This window comes from Salvelinus namaycush, chromosome 37 (assembly GCF_016432855.1).
Source record: "Salvelinus namaycush isolate Seneca chromosome 37, SaNama_1.0, whole genome shotgun sequence".
Taxonomy (NCBI): domain Eukaryota; kingdom Metazoa; phylum Chordata; class Actinopteri; order Salmoniformes; family Salmonidae; genus Salvelinus; species Salvelinus namaycush.
In genome coordinates, this window is record NC_052343.1 from 23,346,912 (window position 1) to 23,366,086 (window position 19,175).

At 45.7% G+C, this 19,175-nt stretch overlaps 1 pseudogene; it reads right to left on the minus strand.

Annotated features, from left to right (window-relative positions):
• Positions 1 to 2,012: 2,012 nt before the first annotated feature.
• LOC120030910 overlaps positions 2,013 to 19,175 on the minus strand; it is a 46,272-nt pseudogene continuing 29,109 nt past the window's right edge.

The window sequence follows — 19,175 nt, forward strand, 5'->3', positions numbered from 1 at the left end:
GGGTAGACTTTCTACGTAGATCTTAAATTACAATAAAACCAAGATAGAGGGCAATCTGAGGGTAGACTTTCTACATAGATCTTAAATTACAATAAAACCAAGTTAGAGGGCTATATGAGGATAGACTTTCTACATAGATGTTAAATTACAATAAAACCAAGTTAGAGGGCTATCTGAGGATAGACTTTCTACCTAGATCTTAAATGACATCTATCTCTCATACTCTCTCTCTCTCTCCACTCGCTTAACCTCTCTCTCTGCCTTCCTCCCTTCCTCTCTCTCTCTCTCTCTTTCTCGTAGCACAGTAGGACTAACGGCCTGCATGTTCTCTCGCTAGAATGATGAGTTGAAACTGAAATGTGAAAGACAACAGGATTAGCAGGAGGGATGCAGCATGTAGATACAGTGTGGTGGTTTTACCTTCACAACACATTATCACGCTCAATTACTGTCTTCATACCCGACCTTCAGAGGCTCACCCCAGGACTGGAAGGGCGCACCGGGAGGACTCAGTGTCTCTTTGTTTCAGAGGAGGGGGGAGGAGGTTGGGGGGAGAGGGAGGGAAAGGGGGAGGGAGATGGAGGAGGCTTGGGCAGTGATCATGTGTTGTAATAATCCCAGGCTTCATCTGCTGCTGTGAAGGACGTGTGTCACAGACAGGCAGATTGTTCAAAAGGGCAAGGTGCCCGTGGCGAGCAGGTGCATGGAGATGGTTTCCGCTTGGGCGACACTGCGAGTCCTGCTTCACATATGGCCCAAAAGTGCCAGGGGATGTCTGACTGTCTACCTTGAGTGTCTGTGTCACTGTCTACCTGTCTGCCTTTCTGCCTGTCTGAGTGCAGGCTCTGTAGGATGTAGTACTGACTGGGTTAAAGGGAAGTGGGAGAGAGGAGGGTGGGAGAGAGGAGGGTGGGAGAGAGGAGGGTGGGAGAGAGGAGGGTGGGAGAGAGGAGGGTGGGAGAGAGGAGGGTGGGAGAGAGGAGGGTGGGAGAGAGGAGGGTGGGAGAGAGGAGGAGAGGGAAGTGGGAGGGAGGAGGGTGGGAGAGAGGAGGAGAGGGAAGTGGGAGGGAGGAGGGTGGGAGAGAGGAGGAGAGGGAAGTGGGAGGGAGGAGGGTGGGAGAGAGGAGGAGAGGGAAGTGGGGCATTGCGGTAGGAAGATGGTCTGGGGAGGAGGGAGGGAAACCTGTGGCCCCACATGACTGAAAACTTGATTTAAGTTTCCTGTCATCTTCTCTGACTTTGCCTCTTCCTCTTCATCTCTCATCTTGCTGGAGTGACATTTCCAGTAAAGGCTCTTGTTGGAGAAATATTTTGGATTTGACATGTATCTGTATAAAACAGTGGAGGCATGTTGGAATTGTGTATCAGTTAGGCCTAGGCCTAGATTATCAATTTTATTTGTACAGTAGAGTATAATCAACTGTTACAAAAAAATCTGTAAGAAAAACTCTGCATGTTTTGTTGCTTCATCTTTTACATTTTATGTCTTTGGATCGTTGGTAGGCCTAATTTGTATTGATTGACTGTCCCACAATATCACCTACTGTAAATACTGTACCTTTTGGTAGTAACAGTTGGAAGGCTTCCTATTCATATAGTACTCAATACCAGCACAGCACTAAGTGTTTGTATTTGAGTCTGAGGTATTGTCCACATTCTGGAATCAAGGCCTAAGCTTCCTAAACTAACTGTCCTCTGAGCTCAAAAGGTAAATCATAGTCGCTTCTCTCTGGGCGTCGCTCATCCACCGGATTCTTCCTTTTGATTGGCTGCTGCAGGGCAGTCATGCCCCTCCCACTTCCCTGTTGGAGAAGAAAGCTGTGTCAAGAAGGTGAGAGACATGACAGTACTATATAGCACTGTAGGCCAAATCCTAATTTGAAATAATTTTGATGCGAAACTTCCCATCCAATCTCTATGTTATTTGGAAAAACCCAAGGTGATAAAACACATCTAGTCCAATATGTGAAACTATAAGGGTCATCACCCCTCAGGGATCAATAACTACTACTTTATCCCAGTGGGGTTGTGCTGTCCTGAGGGTAACTGGGTGGTGGTGGTCTCCACTCTCGCCTCTGCTCTGGTAACCTGGGGTCAAACTGGGAAGGAGGCAGTGGGAGAGACAACCCCAGCATGTCCTGATACATGCCCCAGTCTCTCAACTCCTCATACTCATGGCCTATGGCCTCCAGTGGGTAGTGGTGGCCATCTTGAAAAAGAGAGAGCCAAAGAGATAAGTTAAACAGAGAAATGTCTCTGTCTTTGCTCTTGTGATGTATTATTCATAGGTAGTATTTTGATTTCTCTCACCTTGCCCTTGTGCTCCCTCGGGGTGGGGGTAGAGAGAGGGGCAGTAGTCACTGGTGGGGTAATAGTAGTGGGAGCTCTCCTGGGAGGACAAAGACCATAGGTGAAAAACAGAGACAGATGCTGTACTGTACATGGTGACTCTGTAGAGAGATACCTGACAAACAGTATATTTTGTAGCCTAGACTAGATGTATTGTTTTATAACTCAAGGTTAGCTAACATCTCTGAGGAGAATTTTCTTGCATTAGAGCTTATTCTAATAGTCTCTTTCTGACGGTGTTGTTATATTCTACTTAACATTTTTCTGCAGGGTTCAAAGCCTTGTTGGCCTTCTACAATGTGCAATTTCACCAGGATCGAAGTGTATTTTGAATGCTAATTGTGGGCTATCGATCTCCCTTTCCTACTCTGAGAAGAGCCAAAGGTGTTTATTAGTTTATCTCTCCTCTGTTTCCCTCGTATGCCTGACTCCTCCACTTCCTCTCTTCTGACCGATCTCCCTCTTCCTTAATCCATCCTCTTCTGTTCACCTCTCCACCTCTGTCTGCTAGCATCCTCCTACCTCTCACCCCTCCTGTTTTCTCACTTTATTCTTCTCCTATTCCTCTCTAAGCCCCTCCCTCTGTTTCTTTATTTTGTTAACTTCCTCTTCTCTCCAATTCATCCACCACTCTACCTTACTGTGTTTTTCACTCTCTCTACTATCTCCCCCTCTGTCATCCCCCTTTCTCTCTCGTTCCTCTCCTTACTCCCTCTTCTCAGTTGTGCAACTTACTAAGTATCCCCCTTTTCCCCCTCTCTTTCCTCCCCCAGCCTCTCCCCACCTCCTCCCCCCCTCTCTTCTTACCCCAGCATAGCTCCCATAGACGCTGCTGTCTGGTTCTGATCCGCTGTCGATGAGGAGGGTGCGCTGGACCGCAGGGTTCACCAGCTCTCTGACCTCGTACCTGGTGGAGCCGCTGGCAGTGAACACAGTGGACCTGGATATGACAGACAGAACAAATCATCTAACCTCCATTATTTATTTTATTTTATTAGAAAACACAGTATCACATCCCAACTCCCTAAGCACCCACCCACATCCTCCTATCTCAATCTTTTATTTATTTATTTTCCCATTTTTAAATGAAAGCATATCAACATCATCCAATCAACATCCTCTATCTCATCACCCACCCACAACTCGTATGTCACTCTTTCTTAATCCTCAGGGAGAAAATAGCTAGATACAAAGACATGTACACTACAGTACAGTGCACAAGAGCATAGCACTGTCAATGCAATGTGGCGTATGGCATTTGAAGTATTTTTGGATGTGACACCTGTATTTGCACTGTTGCTTTGCCCCCTAATTGCAAATTTAGACTGACACGAGCGTCTGCTTTACTCTTTTGTTGCTACATTACATCATACAAAACGGGAGACTTTTGTCCGTCACAGGGTCCTGTAGTTTTGCTGTTGTGGGTGCTGGGTGTGGTCTGTCAGTAGGGCAGGGTTTAGGCCTCTGAGAGGGGATTAGACGTATAGTCATTTGTCTGTACCCACTGGACTGGATTGGATGCTGACTAGCCTGGACACACAAAGACAGACTAAGATGATGACTCACCCATCTCCTTCACTCTTCTTCCCATCTGAAACACTGCCTTTACTCTCTGGAGAAGAGAGGGAGGGAGGGAGAGTAAGAGAGAGAGAGAGAGAGAGAGAGAGAGAGAGAGAGAGAGAGAGAGAGAAAGTGAGGGTGAGAGAGAGAGGGTGGGGGATGAATGAGTGGGGATTAGAAATGGGATACGGGCACTACTGAAGAAGTAAAAGAGGTCTGACAGAGAACGATGGATGAAGAAATAGAGAAGTGGATGGTAGGTGAGGACGAAGGGTGGAGAGGAGAGAGTGAGATGAGAGGTATATGAGATAGGCGACCTGACAGTTGCAGGGAACAGAAACTGAGGGAGACAGATAGAGCGATAAAGGAAGTGAGGGAGGGATGGAGGGAGAGAGAGAGCAAGAGATAGAGAGAGAGGGAGGGGAGAGAGACTAGAAATTAAATAAATGAGATAAAGGGAAAGATAGACGGAAAAAGAGACAGCCTTGGAGGATGGTTGCGGAGGGAGGGGCAGATGGGTGTGTTTGGAGGGAAAGGAGGAAGAGAAGAGATAAGAGGACACAGAGAGAGAAATTGCGGGAGAGAGAAAGAAAGAAATACAGTACATGAGAGTTGCATTAAGATTCAGGCTCAACTCTTTGGTGACTTGGGCAGAGGTTTCTGAGACTGAGATGCAAAAGAAAACAGTCACACAACCTTGACCATGGTATTGCCACAGTTACCTGTCTAGCCCCGCCTCTTCTTCCACCTCAGACACAGAAAGCAGCCCAGCCAGTTGAGAGCCAGCAGCGGAGCCACACCAAAAACCGCCATGAACACAGTCTGATACAGCGACAACCCTGTCGTCTCTGGTTTACAAGAGAAACAAGAACAGGAATGAGTTGATCCACCATGATGACATCATAGGAAGCAAGAACCAGGTTGTTTGATTGTAAATAATTGCGGTTTGTGTGATTAATAGCTTTTGTGTGATTAAGGGGAAGTAGAACGAGGCCTTAAGTCTCTGGGGATGTTTTTATATTGTAAGGTGATAGTAAAAGTAGAGAAAAAGGATTAGTTGATATTAGGGAGTGTGTAGTTTTAGGTAACTGTCTGTTAGGGCTCCGGTCACTGGAAACCACAGATATTCTCAATGGCCTAAACAGCAACAAGATAAGAGGAAGTTGTGCCAGCAGTGGTTGAGATGATTGAAACTCCTTGGTCATGGTTAGCAGAAGACCTAATCAGGGTGAAAGGCTCAGTGGAAAGTGCTGTGTGATGTGAGTGTAAAACTACTGATATATCATTGTATGGGTGGGGAGCTTTGCTTGGATATAAGAGAGTGCTGCGCCACTCGAAAGACACGTATACAGCTGCACCGTTTGACAGGCGCCTATTACAGCTTTTGCGTCTTTGGTATTAAACAATTGAACTTCAGTCTGAGTTTTGACTCTTTTGTGGTAAATACATTTATTGCATATTGAGTCAAACGTATTAAGGGATAATAATAATCAGTATGAAAGCCGGTCTCTCACTTCCTTCATTGATAGAAGACTAACACAAGGAAAGAAGGTAGCATTTATGACCACGGCTGCCATAACTACAGTACCATTATTCAAAGAGCAAACATGATTTAGCCAAATGAAGCTAGCTGCTTTGCAAATAGCCATTTTCCACAGTCCAAACAAAAATAAAATTAACTTACCCTCCCCTAAGGGATCCTCTTCCTGGAGTGTTCCTTCCTACTCTGGTTAGAAGAACCATGGAAGACAGGGGAAAACATCAATGCTGTTCTAACACTGCAAAATAAACCTGGGTCAAATGTCAAATGACATCCTATTCCCCATATAGTGCCAAGATTCTTTCTGTTCTACAAAATGGGGCATAGGGTGTCATTAGAGATAAAACCTGATCTCAATACCAGCTGGGCAGGAGTCCAAACCATCAAATGTCCGACCATTGTCCCTCTCCTAGCTAGGACCCAGAAGTCATGTTGTGAACTTGCTCTAGACTGACCCTCGGTGGTGATGGTGAGTACTGAGTTGTTGTCTGCGTAGCCGCTCTCTCCCATGGAGTTGAGTGCGTTGACAGAAAAGTTGTATGTAGTGGCGGGGGACAGGCCTGTCACAATGAAGATGTTTGCTCTCGGAGGGAACACATCCACGTAGAGGAAACTCAGAGTCAGCCCAACGGTAGCTGTCAATCAATAGCATCTTAGTCAGTACATGGATGGACTCTAACCTGAAAGGAGTGAAATGGAATTGACCCTTGATCCAGACCTGTTCCTAATATGCCTATCAAGGATGTGCTGGTTGCTTATGAATGAAAAGAAGAGATCACAATATTTGACACATCATGTTCGGTCAAACTGTAGTCAATGCTCTATCACCTGACATGGAATCTCTGCTCCAAGACCCCTTCGAAGCCTGGGATCCATTCTAGAGTTGCAGAAGCATGGGTGAAGCTGACCAGGCGGAACTCTGAGGGAGGATGTGGTTGATCTGTGTGTTAGAGAGAGAGATGGAAGGTGAGATAAAGAGAGGGGGGGGGTAGAAAGAAGGGTAGTTGAAATAGGAGGATAGAAAGGATAAACAAGAGAGAACGACAGAGGAAGAGAGAAAGAAGAGGAGAGAGTTCAGCACTAGAATGAGAGAGAGAAGCTGTGCTTGCAGGCATGCAGGCAGCTCTGTTTGCAGAGTAAATCATTTCCATTATCAGTTCCGCTCATAAGATACGAGGTTAGAGGGGTCAGTCTTATTTGGATCTGTCTTTTTTTAATCCAAACCGCGGCAGCGAGGCGGGCAGGGATAGAGAGAATACAGCCTTCTTTCCTTTCCCGGCCTTCTGATGATAAGGAAGCATATAACATTTATTATCGCTGCGTCAGATTAATTATGAATATTCAAGGCAGTAAAAAAAACGGAGGGAGAGAAAAAAACAGCAGTGGATATTGGATTGTATTTCACACTTTTTATGGTAAACATTAAATGTGTCCAATGGAGGCCGGGGGGCTCGCTGGGAGCAGGGGCCGTGTTGACATCGCCGGAGTAGGAATACGCTTGCTAGTGAGCTAGAGGGCGACTCAGCCTGTGCGCGCGGAGAAAGGAAAGCGCAGCATTGCAGCATTATCTGACAGAGAGGGGAATTAGAGCTATAGGCAGGGGATAAAGGAGAGATATATCAATAGAAATGACATAGCTAAAGGGTGTCTGACACTGAGGACTTGCTCTTCCTACTGTCGAGAGAGACTGAAGATTTTCTCTATAAGCTGGAGGGTCCTCCCACACTAATAAAATCGTGGACAAGGCAGCACATACACAAACGTCCAACAGTATTATATGAGAGGACGTAGCTAAATTAGGACCAATGGGACTCTAGCAGTTGGCTGTAAAGTACGTGTTTTACATCATAACAACATCCCTGGGCCCTGATGTCTGACCAAACCTCTGACCTTTTACCCATTCACACATACACACACATACTGGTGCTGAGCAGTTGGATGTTAAGTGTCTTCTCCCAGAGTGTTGCGAGCAGTGCAAGTGAATACTGCGTAGTCCAGCACTGAACTCACGTTCACCACGGTTACCGTGCTGGTGTGTAATGAGCCCTCCCTAACTGTCTTCTCCTGATACCTGCAGTACACACACACACACACACGCACGCAACGCACGCACGCACGCACGCACGCACGCACGCACGCACGCACGCACGCACGCACGCACGCACGCACGCACGCACGCACGCACGCACGCACGCACGCACGCACGCACGCACGCACGCACGCACGCACGCACGCACGCACGCACACACACACACACACACACACACACACACACACACACACACACACACACACACACACACACACACACACACACACACACACACACACACACACACACACAAAATATGGCTATAGGGCAGGCAGGAGAAGCCCAGGATAAGTGGAGCTGCGGGATGCCCTCTCCCTGGCACACCACCTCAACTGTTCTGGTGCTCCCCCCTTCTGGAGCTCTGGCTTAACTACACAGGAAAGGACAAACACACAGCCAGAGATGTTCATATTGTACATGTACAAACAGAAATGGATAGACAGAAACATAAAATACATGCAAATGCATACAGATGTGCATAGAAATAGTTAACGGTGCCACACAAACAAAGACACCCACAACACTTTTCCACTCCGTTGCACCCATGATGTATTCACACGACATGATTGATAGATCTTGGTAGAGCTCGTTAGACCCACAGCGCACCACCAGCTGGACTGCCACGCTGGCAGGGGGCACTATGGTGTTGTTGGCAGTGCACAGGTAGTGACCGGCGTTGGCCCGAGTCGCCCCTTGGATGGTCAGCTGCCCAGTGGCCTCATCCTGGCTCTGCTCCCCCATCTCCTCCATCTCCCCCTCGCCCTGAGGAAGACAGAGAGAGGAAGACAGGAGGACAGCATGCACATCTTCGTACACCCCCACCCCCTCCTGTGCAAGATCAGTACAGGTACTCCAGGGGGAGCGGAGAAAGAGAAAGTAAAAGAGTAAAAGAGAGAGAAAAAGAGAGCAGTAGATACAGGATAGAGAGCGTACGTTGATGAATGTGCCCTGTAGTCGACGTTCCGTAATGAAAGCTATTTTTCTGGATTTGGGCCGAGTGTGGAGCCGGGAGCCGGGAGAGGTGGGGCGGAAGGATAGTTAGAGCCGGTGAAATATGGCACGTCTCTGCATTTAAGAGGGGGAGTGATAAACGGTAAGAAATGGTAAAAGAAAAGAAAGGAGGCCAGATAAAGGGAAATCAAATGAGAAGAAAGGAGAGGTGAGATGAGATGGGTATATGGGGGTTCTCACCAGCCATTTCCAGGAGAACATGTCAGTGTTGATGATGGGGTTAGCATCTGCTACACAAAACAGGTCTGCTGTCTCCCCAATGTGCACATACACTGGGCCCTCCTCCATCTTCACACTAGGGACATCTGGAGAGTAGACAATAAGAAAGTAGGACGAGAGAAACAATATGAAAGTAAAATTCTACTTTGGAACTTAGGGAACAATCAGTCACTCACCACCCACCAACTCCCAACTCTCTCTGCAAATATTTTAATTATATTGTATTTTATTCCATTCTAATCTATTCCATTCTATTGTATTATATTCCATTCTATTCTAGTCTATTCTATTCTATGCATCACTGATCCTACAGACACCCTATACATACTATAACTAATGACCTTTCTGACCACTTTACATTAAATATTTGCCAATCAATTTAACCCCAGTATATTTTGGATCTGTCCCAACCCCCTACTGTCAGACACCACTGCCCAATTCAGTGTCCCTAAATTGGGCCACGTCACGCTGGAGGTTCTCCGTTGCATGCTGCCTGTCCTATACCTTATCTTTGAGCGAGACAGAGGCAGGGAGCGTGCAGTCATCATGGCCCACTTTCCCTCCTTCCATTCCTCCTTCAGTCAGTCACTATGTCCTGGATACGGCAGCACTATGACTCCACCAACATACTGCAGTGTAATCCCTTTCCACCTGGCTGTGTGCTCTTCTCTTCCTGTGGGTACCATCTACTTATAACAGTAGTAGCATTAGTGCCCCAACGCCCCTGTCTGTGTTCATACACACAGCACACTGATGGAATCACCAGAGACACTTACGGCCTTCTCACACACCACATTCATTTTAACCAGGAACAACATTGTTAAGTGGGCTACAGCGCCACCCATAAAAGCTATTACAATCCTCTATACATTATGGATACCTTCAACTGTCAGGTTCCATCGAATCAGGACAGCGCTGTGCTGTCTGTCCATTAGGCTTGTTCTGCACTGTAGGTTTTACTGGAACATTCAGACCTGCTATTATTACATCATTAAGAGTGGAGGCAGTGGGATGGAGATGGAGAATCGGTCAGTTGGTTCAAGGTTGTGACAGGATTGGGGTTGTATTGGGTGTACAACACTGGCATGTAATGTAAGTGGCTTGATGAACCACACTCGCGTGAGAACTGAGAAACCTTGCCTGAGTCCTGAAGACTTGTGTTCAGTCCCTGAGCTAATGCCTAGACTTGAGCTCAGTGGGCTAACACAGTGTTGAGGTGAGTAGACAGACCAGATTCAATGCCAGTGGGTCAGACTTACACTGTACGTCCAGAGTGATGGTGGTATTGTCAGACCCCACCTAGTTGGTACAGTGTAGACCCCGGTGTCTCTCCTTGTCACATTCCAGATCTCAAACTCTGTGCTCTCAATAAAGTGGTACCGAGGATCCATTTCTGTTCATAAACACACACACACAAGCACACACACGCGCACGCACGCACGCACGCACGCACGCACGCACACACACACACACACACACACACACACACACACACACACACACACGTCCCTAAGCCACTCATGGCTTATACGTGACATCCAATGCTATATTATTGATTGGCCTGGCAATATTCCCACAGAAACAATAGCCCATGTGTCAGACCACCACTGTACCGCAACATCCCTCCTTTAATGGCTGGGTAACCCCTCTGGGAGGTGGGTGCGGTGGTGGAGGTTGAGGTGGGAGGTTAGGGACAGGAGTGTGGTGGCTGTGGCCCGATGACAGGGAATAGAGGGTAGGCCAGGAGAGGAACGGCTGTGACGTATTCAGAAAAATAGCGATCCACATTTACGTAATTTGTACGTAATGTTTCCATCAGACCAGCGATCACTAACCTCAATTTGGATGAAAATTTCTACTTCAACGAGTCATAGGCGCAGTACATAGTGCTCACCCTGGACCGGGCCCTGATCCACGAGACTCGGAAAAGAAGAGAGGCTGATGTGCGGGCACCCTGAAGAAACTACGTCAGCGAGTACATAAAACACCTCTATCCTCCGTTCTATTGGCGAACATACAATTACTGGAGAACAAACTGGACAAGCTCCGTTTGAAACTGTCCTATCAATGGGACCTGAAGAACTGTAATATCCTATGTTTCTCGGAGTTGTGGCTGAACAAGGACATGGATAATATACACTGAGTGTAGATAACCTCTTTGGGATCCCTTAACCTGTTTGGGCTGCAAGGGGCAGTATTGAGTAGCCAGATAAAAGGTGCCCATTTCAAACGGCCTCGTACTCAATTCTTGCTCGTACAATAGGCATATTATTATTACTATTGGATAGAAAACACTCTCTAGTTTCTAAAACCGTTTGAATTATTTCTCTGAGTGAAACAGAACTCATTCTGCAGCACACTTCCTGACCAGGAAGTGGAAAGTCTGAAATCGAGGCTCTGTTCTTCTTCCTGCCTATAAATGGGCATGAGACCTATTAGTATACATGCACATCATACACCTTCCCCTGGATGTCAAGAGGCTGTGAGAGAAGAAATGAGGTGATTATCTTGGTCTGAGATGGAACACATCATCTTGGAATGACGTGTCCCCCATTTTCGGTACTCTGAAGAGCGCGAGGTGGACAGTGGGATTGCCTTCTGTTTACGTGCCGTTATAGGCGACTAATATCTCCGGCTTTGATTTTATTTGAGACATGTCACCATATCATCGTAAAGTATGTTTTTTCAATATAGTTTCATCAGATTATTGAACATTTTTCGGGAGTTTTGCCGTGTTCCGTTCTCTTCCGTTTGTTGACATGGAGAGCGTCGTGCCACTTGGCTAGTGTGCTTGCTAAATGAAGAGGGAAAGTTGCCGTTCTAAATCCAAACAACGATTGTTCTGGACAAAGGACACCTTGTCCAACATTCTGATGGAAGATCAGCAAAAGTAAGAAACATTTTATGATGCTATTTCATATATCTGTCGTAGATGTGAACTAGTCGTCGGCGCCCAAGTATTTCTGGCTATTGTGGTAAGCTAATATAACGCTACATTTTGTTTTCGCTGTAAAACACTTAATAAATCGGAAATATTGGCAGGAATCACAAGATGCCTGTCTTTCATTTGCTGCACACTATGTATTTTTCAGAAATGTTTTATGATGAGTAATTAGGTATTTGACGTTGGTGTCTGTAATTATTATGGCTGCTTTCGGTGCAATTTCTGATTGTAGCTGCAATGTAAACTATGATTTATACCTGAAATATGCACATTTTTCTAACAAAACATATGCTATACAATAAATATGTTATCAGACTGTCATCTGATGAAGTTGTTTCTTGGTTAGTGGCTATTTATATCTTTATTTGGTCGAATTTGTGATAGCTACTGATGGAGTAAAAAACTGGTGGAGTAAAAAAAGTGGTGTCTTTTGCTAACGTGGTTAGCTAATAGATTTACATATTGTGTCTTCCCTGTAAAACATTTTAAAAATCGGACATGTTGGCTGGATTCACAAGATGTGTACCTTTCATATGCTGTATTGGACTTGTTAATGTGTGAAAGTTAAATATTTAAAAAAAATATATTTTGAATTTCGCGCCCTGCACTTGAGCTGGCTGTTGTCATAAGTGTACCGACGCCGGGCTGCAGCCATAAGAAGTTAAGCGCGAATCCCGCTCGAATCCCGTTAGCGGGATTGATTTGACAACATCCAGTGAAATTGCAGCGCGCCAAATTCAAACTACAGAAACATCAGTATTCAACATTCACGAAAATAAAAGTGTAATACATCAAAATAAAGCTTACCTTCTTGTTAATCCAGCCGCTGTGTCAGATTTCAAAAAGGCTTTACGGCGAAAGCACACCATGCGATAATCTGAGGACAGCGCCCCGCATACAAACACATGAAAATCATTTTTCAACCAGGCAGGTGCGACACAAAAGTCCGAAATAGCCATATAATAAATGCCTTACCTTTGAAGATCTTCTTCTTTTTGCAATCTCAAATGTCTCAGTGATACAATGAATGGTCGTTTTGTTCGATAAATTCCTTCTTTATATCCCCAAAATGTCCATTTATTTGGCGCGTTTGAATCAGAAATACACCGGTTCCAACATGACTACAAAGTATCTAATAAATGACCTGTAAACTTGATCCAAACATTTCAAACAACGTTCCTAATCCAACCTCGGGTATCCTAAAATGTAAATAAATGATCAAATTTAAGACGGAATAAACTGTTTCTAATACCGGATAGAAACAACGTGAAGCGCGCTTCAGTTCACGCACAACAAAAGCCTAAAGCCCTTGAGAGTGACACCTACAAAGAACAGCCCTACTTCTTAATTTCTCAAAAGAAAAACATCGAACAATTTCTAAAGATTGTTGACATCTAGTGGAAGCCAGAGGAAATGCAATCTGGGCCCTAATAAATCAGGTCTCCCATAGAAAACCATTGGAAAACACAATGACCTCAAAAAAGAATTTCCCTGGATGGATTGTGCCAAATCAGTTCTGTTATACTCACAGACATTATTCTAACAGTTTTAGAAACTTCAGAGTGTTTTCTATCCAAATCTACTAATTCATTATATGCATATCCTAGCTTCTGGGCCTGAGTAGCAGGCAGTTTACTTTGGGCACGCTTTTCATCCGGACGTGAAAATAGTACCCCCTATCTCAGAGAGGTTTTAAGAACACTTCCTAATGTTGAGTTGCACCCCTCCGCCTCCTTTTGCTCTCAGAACAGCCTCAATTCGCCAGGAAATGGACTCTACAAGGTGTCGAAAGCGTTCCACAGGGATGCTGGCCTATGTTGATTCCAATGCTTCCCACAGTTGTGTCAAGTTGGCTAGATGTCCTTTGGGAGGTGGACCATTCTTGATACACACGGAAAACTGTTAAGCATGAAAAACCCAGCAGCATGGAAATTCTTGACACAAACTGGTGCGCCTGGCACCTCTGAATGGCACACATGCACAATCCATGTCTTAGTTGTTTCAGGCTTCAAAATCCTTCTTCAACCCGTCTCCTCCCCTTCATCTACACTGATTGAAGTGGATTTAACAACTGACATCAATAAGGATCATAGATTTCACCTGGATTCACCTGGTCCATCTATGTCATGGAAAGAGCAGGTGTTCATAATGTTGTGTACACGCAGTGTACGTCTAGCTGTTTTTTCTATGCATCGGCAGCACAGAACGGCAGCGTTGGGTAAGCTCAAGTGGGGAGGAGTGTGTCTCTTTGTTAATAATTGCTGGTGCGCAATCTTTAATATTAAAGAAGTCTTGAGGTTCTGCTCACCTGAGTTAGAATACCTCATGATAAGATATAGACCATACTATTTTTCATCTATATTTTTTGTAGCTGTCTATTTAACACCATAAACTGATGCTCGCACTATGACCACACTCAACCAGCTGTATAAGCAAACAAGAAAATGCTCATCCAGAGGCGACGCTAGATTACCTTTACTCCACACACAGAAGCACATTCAAAGCTCTCCCTCGCCCTCCATTAGGCAAATCTGACCATAACTCTATCATCCTGATTCCTGCTTACCAGCAAAAACTCAAACAGGAAGTACAAGTGACGTGCTCAATAATTAAGTGGTCCGATGAAGCGGATGCTAAGCAACAGGACTGTTTTGCTAGCACAGAGCTGGGAGCTGACACTAATCAGGGACGCTAATCCGTATGTTTATAAGAAATCCCGCTACACCCTCCAGCGAACAATCAAACAGTCAAAGCCTCAATATGGGACTTAGATCGAATCCTACTACACTGGCTCTGACTTTCGTCAGATATGGCAGGGTTCGCAAACTATCACGGATTACAAAGGGAAACTCAGCTGCAAGCTGCCCAGTTACGCGAGCCTACTAGAAAAGCTAAATTCCTTCCATGCTCACTTTGAGGCAAGCAACACTGAACCATGCATTAGAGCACCAGCTATTCCAGACGGCTGTGTGTTCACTCTCTCCATAACCGATGTGAGTAAGAAATTTAAACAGGTTAACATTCACAAGGCCGCACGGCCAGAAGGATTACCAGGATGCGTACTCAGAGCATTTTCAACCTCTCCCTGACCCAGACTAGCAGACTACCATAGTCCTTGTGTCCAAGAACGCTAAAGTAACTTGTCTAAATGACTATCACTCCGTAGCACTCACATTTGTAGCCATGAAATGCTTTGAAAGACTGGTCATGGTTCACATCAACGCCATCATCCCAGACATCCTGAACCCACTTCAATTTGCGTACCACCCCAACAGATCAACAGATGAAGCAATCTCTATTGCACTCCACACTGCACTTTCCCACCTGGACAAGAGGAACACCTATGTGAGAATGCTGTTCATTGATTAAAGCTCAGCGTTCAAAACCATAGGGCTCTCCAAGCTCATCAATAACCTAAGACCCTCGGACTGAACATCTCCCTCTGTAACTGGATCCTGGACTTCTTGACAGGCCACCCCCGGGTCAGTAACAGATCCGCCACGCTGACCCTCAACACGGGGCCCCTCAGGGGTGCATGCTTAGTCCCTTCCTGTACTCCCTGTTTACCCCCGACTGCGTGACCAGGCATGACTCCAACACCATAATTATGTTTGCTGACGACTGACGACGACAGCTTATAGGGGAGGAAGTCAGAGACCTGGGAGTTTGGTGCAAGGACAACAACCTCTCCCTTAATGTCAGCAAGACAAAGGAGCTGATCGTGGACTACAAAAAACTGAGGCCAAGCACGCCCCCATTCACATTGACGGGGCTGTAGTGGGGTTGTAGCGGGTCGAGAGCTTCAAGTTCCTTGGTGTACACATCCCTAAGGATCTATTATGGTCCACAAACACCAACACAGTCGTGAAGAGGGCATGACAACGTCTCTTCCCCCTCAGGAGGCTGAAAAGATTTGGCATGGGCCCTGGCTGCATCACCGCTTGATATGGCAACTGCTTGGCATCTGACCGCAAGGCAATATAGCGGATAATGCGTACGGCCTACATCACTGGGGCCGAACTCCCTGCCATCCAGGACCTCTATACGAGGCGGTGTCAGAGGAAGGCCCTAAAAATTGTCAAAGACTTCCACCAAGTCATAAACTGTTCTGCTACCGCACAGCAAGCGGTACCAATGCACCAAGTTCGGAACCTACAGGACCCTAAACAAGTCATAAGACTGCTAAATAGTTAGTTAAATAGTTTACCAAATAGCTACCCTGACTATCTGCATTGACCCTTTTGGCACTAACTTTAAACACGCTACTGCTACTGTTTATTATCTGTCACTTTATTCCTAGTTATATGTACTTAACTACCTCGTATCCCTGCACATTAACTCGGTATTGGTAACATGTGTACAGTGTATAGACAAGTTATCGTTACTCATTGTGTATTTATTATTACTTTTATTATTGTGTTTTACTTTCTATTATTTCTCGATCTTATTTCTCTCTGCATTGTTGAGAAGGGCCGTGAGGAAGTAAGCATTTCACTGTGGTTTACAAAGCATGTGACTAATAAAATACAATTTGATTTGATTTGAACGAGAATCACATCAGGCAGGTTCACATTGCTGCCCGACCTGCCATGTCCTATTTAGAGCCTGAATGGCGGCTGATACGAGCACAGTTGCTGGCTCAGCTGTAGAGAGTTAGTTGGCTGGCTATAAAGAGATACCACAGCGAGAGAGGAAGAGAGCAGGGTGGATCACCTTTGTGCAGCTCCTCCTTGCGGTAAAGCCAACTGCAGGAGACGTCATCTGGATTGGCCGAGACCAGCAAGGGAAGGATGGCTGTCTCATCTTCCACTACCTGTATCTTCTGGGGATGTTCAGGGCTGAACTCTGGGGGATCTGACACACACACACACACACAAAGGGAGAAAAACATACAAACCCAGACACAAAGAAACCATGTCAGCCATGAAAAGCGACAGCAGTGCAAATGAAAGAAAAACCTGTAGAGAAGCGGCGTCCACCAATATCACAAAAAGACTGAATTCACACAGGAGGCCAGGGTGAGAGGTTAGGCAGAGAGAGAGGTAGGTAGGGAACGAGGGTGGGAGGGAGGGAGACAGGTGGAGGGACAGGCATTAAAACAGCGAGTGACAGTAGTGTTGTCCAACAGCAGCTGCACACAAACACACAGTGACATTCCTTCATGCTCGCACGGAGCAGCAGGCTTTGAAGAGCTGGCTGGCTACAGCCTGCAAAACAGCATCAAAGAATAACATGGCTGTGCTGCAAAGCACACACACACAATTAGAACACACTGCCGCAGAGCCTGTCTAACCCACAGTCACAACAAAGGAATACAGTAACACACACTCATACACACACACACACACACACACACACACACACACACACACACGCAAACACACGCAAACACAGAGAACAGCACAAACATACACAAACAAAACTGCCTGCCATGCACACTATCGTGTCACATTACCATCATGCTTCAAGCCTCACACACACCAGCACACACTTTCTTTCTCTCCTACTCATAACTGTGCACACACATTTTCAATACTTTATTTGGATCCCAGTGAAACAAATTAAGCATTCACAGTGAAACAAATAAAGTATTCAAAAGCTGTGTATAACAAACAGAGAGAAATAGACATGTATACAACCCACCACTCACAGAGGACGTTGAGCTTGTAAAAGGTGTTGACTCCCTCAGACAGCAGAGAGCTGTAGGCCTGACAGGTGATCCTCTGTCCATGGTGCTGGGATAACAGGGGGAGGGACAGAGTACTGCTTACTGGCACATCGCCAAACGTTGTGTTCCTAGGAGCCTGATCCACCCCTTTCAGTCTGGGAGAGGGAGAGATGAGAGGAAAACATTTGGTGGGTCTATTTTGAACATTCGATAAATCCGTGGCCAGGTTGCAGTTTTAATTAATTAAATAAAAAATTCACATTTTTTTCTGTTCTTTGACAGTTGATTAATTTATTCTGTGGTGTGTGTGTGCCATCAGAGCGGCACTGAGACAGGCTGCTTGCACAGACCGCTCACAGTGGTGCTGAGGAAAACGTCAGAGAATGATAGAGGCCTCTAGTGGCCAAATGGCCATTTTATCATGGGCAGCATCAATGAGGGCTTCCACCATGCTTCCGCCATTTTAAAGTAGTCAAAGTAGTCAACTGGGTGGGGATTCCTATGGGTTGTAGCCTCAGTGGCGGTGCCCACGCTGTCACAGATCCTAGAATGGCACAGATATAAAGATTAAACCTATTAAAACGCATTATCCTCTCCTGCTTTCCCACTCCTTGCTCTTCCCCTCATGTGACTTTCACTCACTACTCACCGTTCTTACCTGAGCTAGCTAGCTAACTAACTTATACACGTAATGGCAGCATTTGATAACACAATTAATGTAAGTGTAAAGCCAACTCATGGAAAACAGTTCACAAGTGAAGTTACAATTATGTTAACAGGATATTGTTGACGTTAGCCTATGGATGGATTTTGACTTAGCATGCAAGTCTGTGTTGATGAGGGAAGACCAAAACAGGCCTCTCGTCGAGCAGGTAGAACAAGGCTTTTCAAAACTCAGTTAGGCCTATTGCTTGCCAGAGTAGGCTACAACTTGCTTTGGTCTTTTCAAATGGCTGCATGCAATCACGTAATTCTTTGAATAGGCTATGGCAATGGGATAGGCTACTACTGTCTATAGGCCTATATGCCCTACGCCTACTACTAGTAATAACAATGAAATCAATTGATATGATCTGGCAATTTGCGGGTGGGTTTTGGTACAAATTACGGACCGGGTTGCGGCAGCTCTCTGTCCTGATTGGCGGGTTACGGTGCAGACGCGGTATTGTGGCAGGTGCAGACCGGGTGCGGTTTGCAAAAAATTTACCTGCACAAGAATGTAGTCTAGGGTCTCCATTGACTCCTCCATGGCCCACAGACTGGCTCCCCTTTAACCTGCCCTCCCCTCACCTGGTTGGGCGCAGGCTCCAGGAGATGTTGGCCTGGGGGTTGCTGCTCCCAGACAGGCAGTCCAGACTGAGGTTTTGGTCCCGTTGCAGCTCTTTCTGCTTGGCTATGATTGTCACACTCACTGCAGGGACTGGGGAGGGGTGGAGGGGTAGAGGAGAGGGGACAAGACACCACTATCAACATGCTGAGGCTGCTGATTACGTGTCTTTGTAGCATAACTTTAGGCTATATCTTGAATGTACCTATCATCTTGAATGTACCTATCATCTTGAATCCACCTGTCATCTTGAATCTACCTATCATCTTGAATCCACCTATCATCTTGAATATACCTATCATCTTGAATGTACCTATCATCTTGAATCTACCTGTCATCTTGAATATACCTATCATCTTGAATGTACCTATCATCTTGAATCCACCTGTCATCTTGAATATACCTATCATCTTGAATGTACCTATCATCTTGAATCCACCTGTCATCTTGAATATACCTATCATC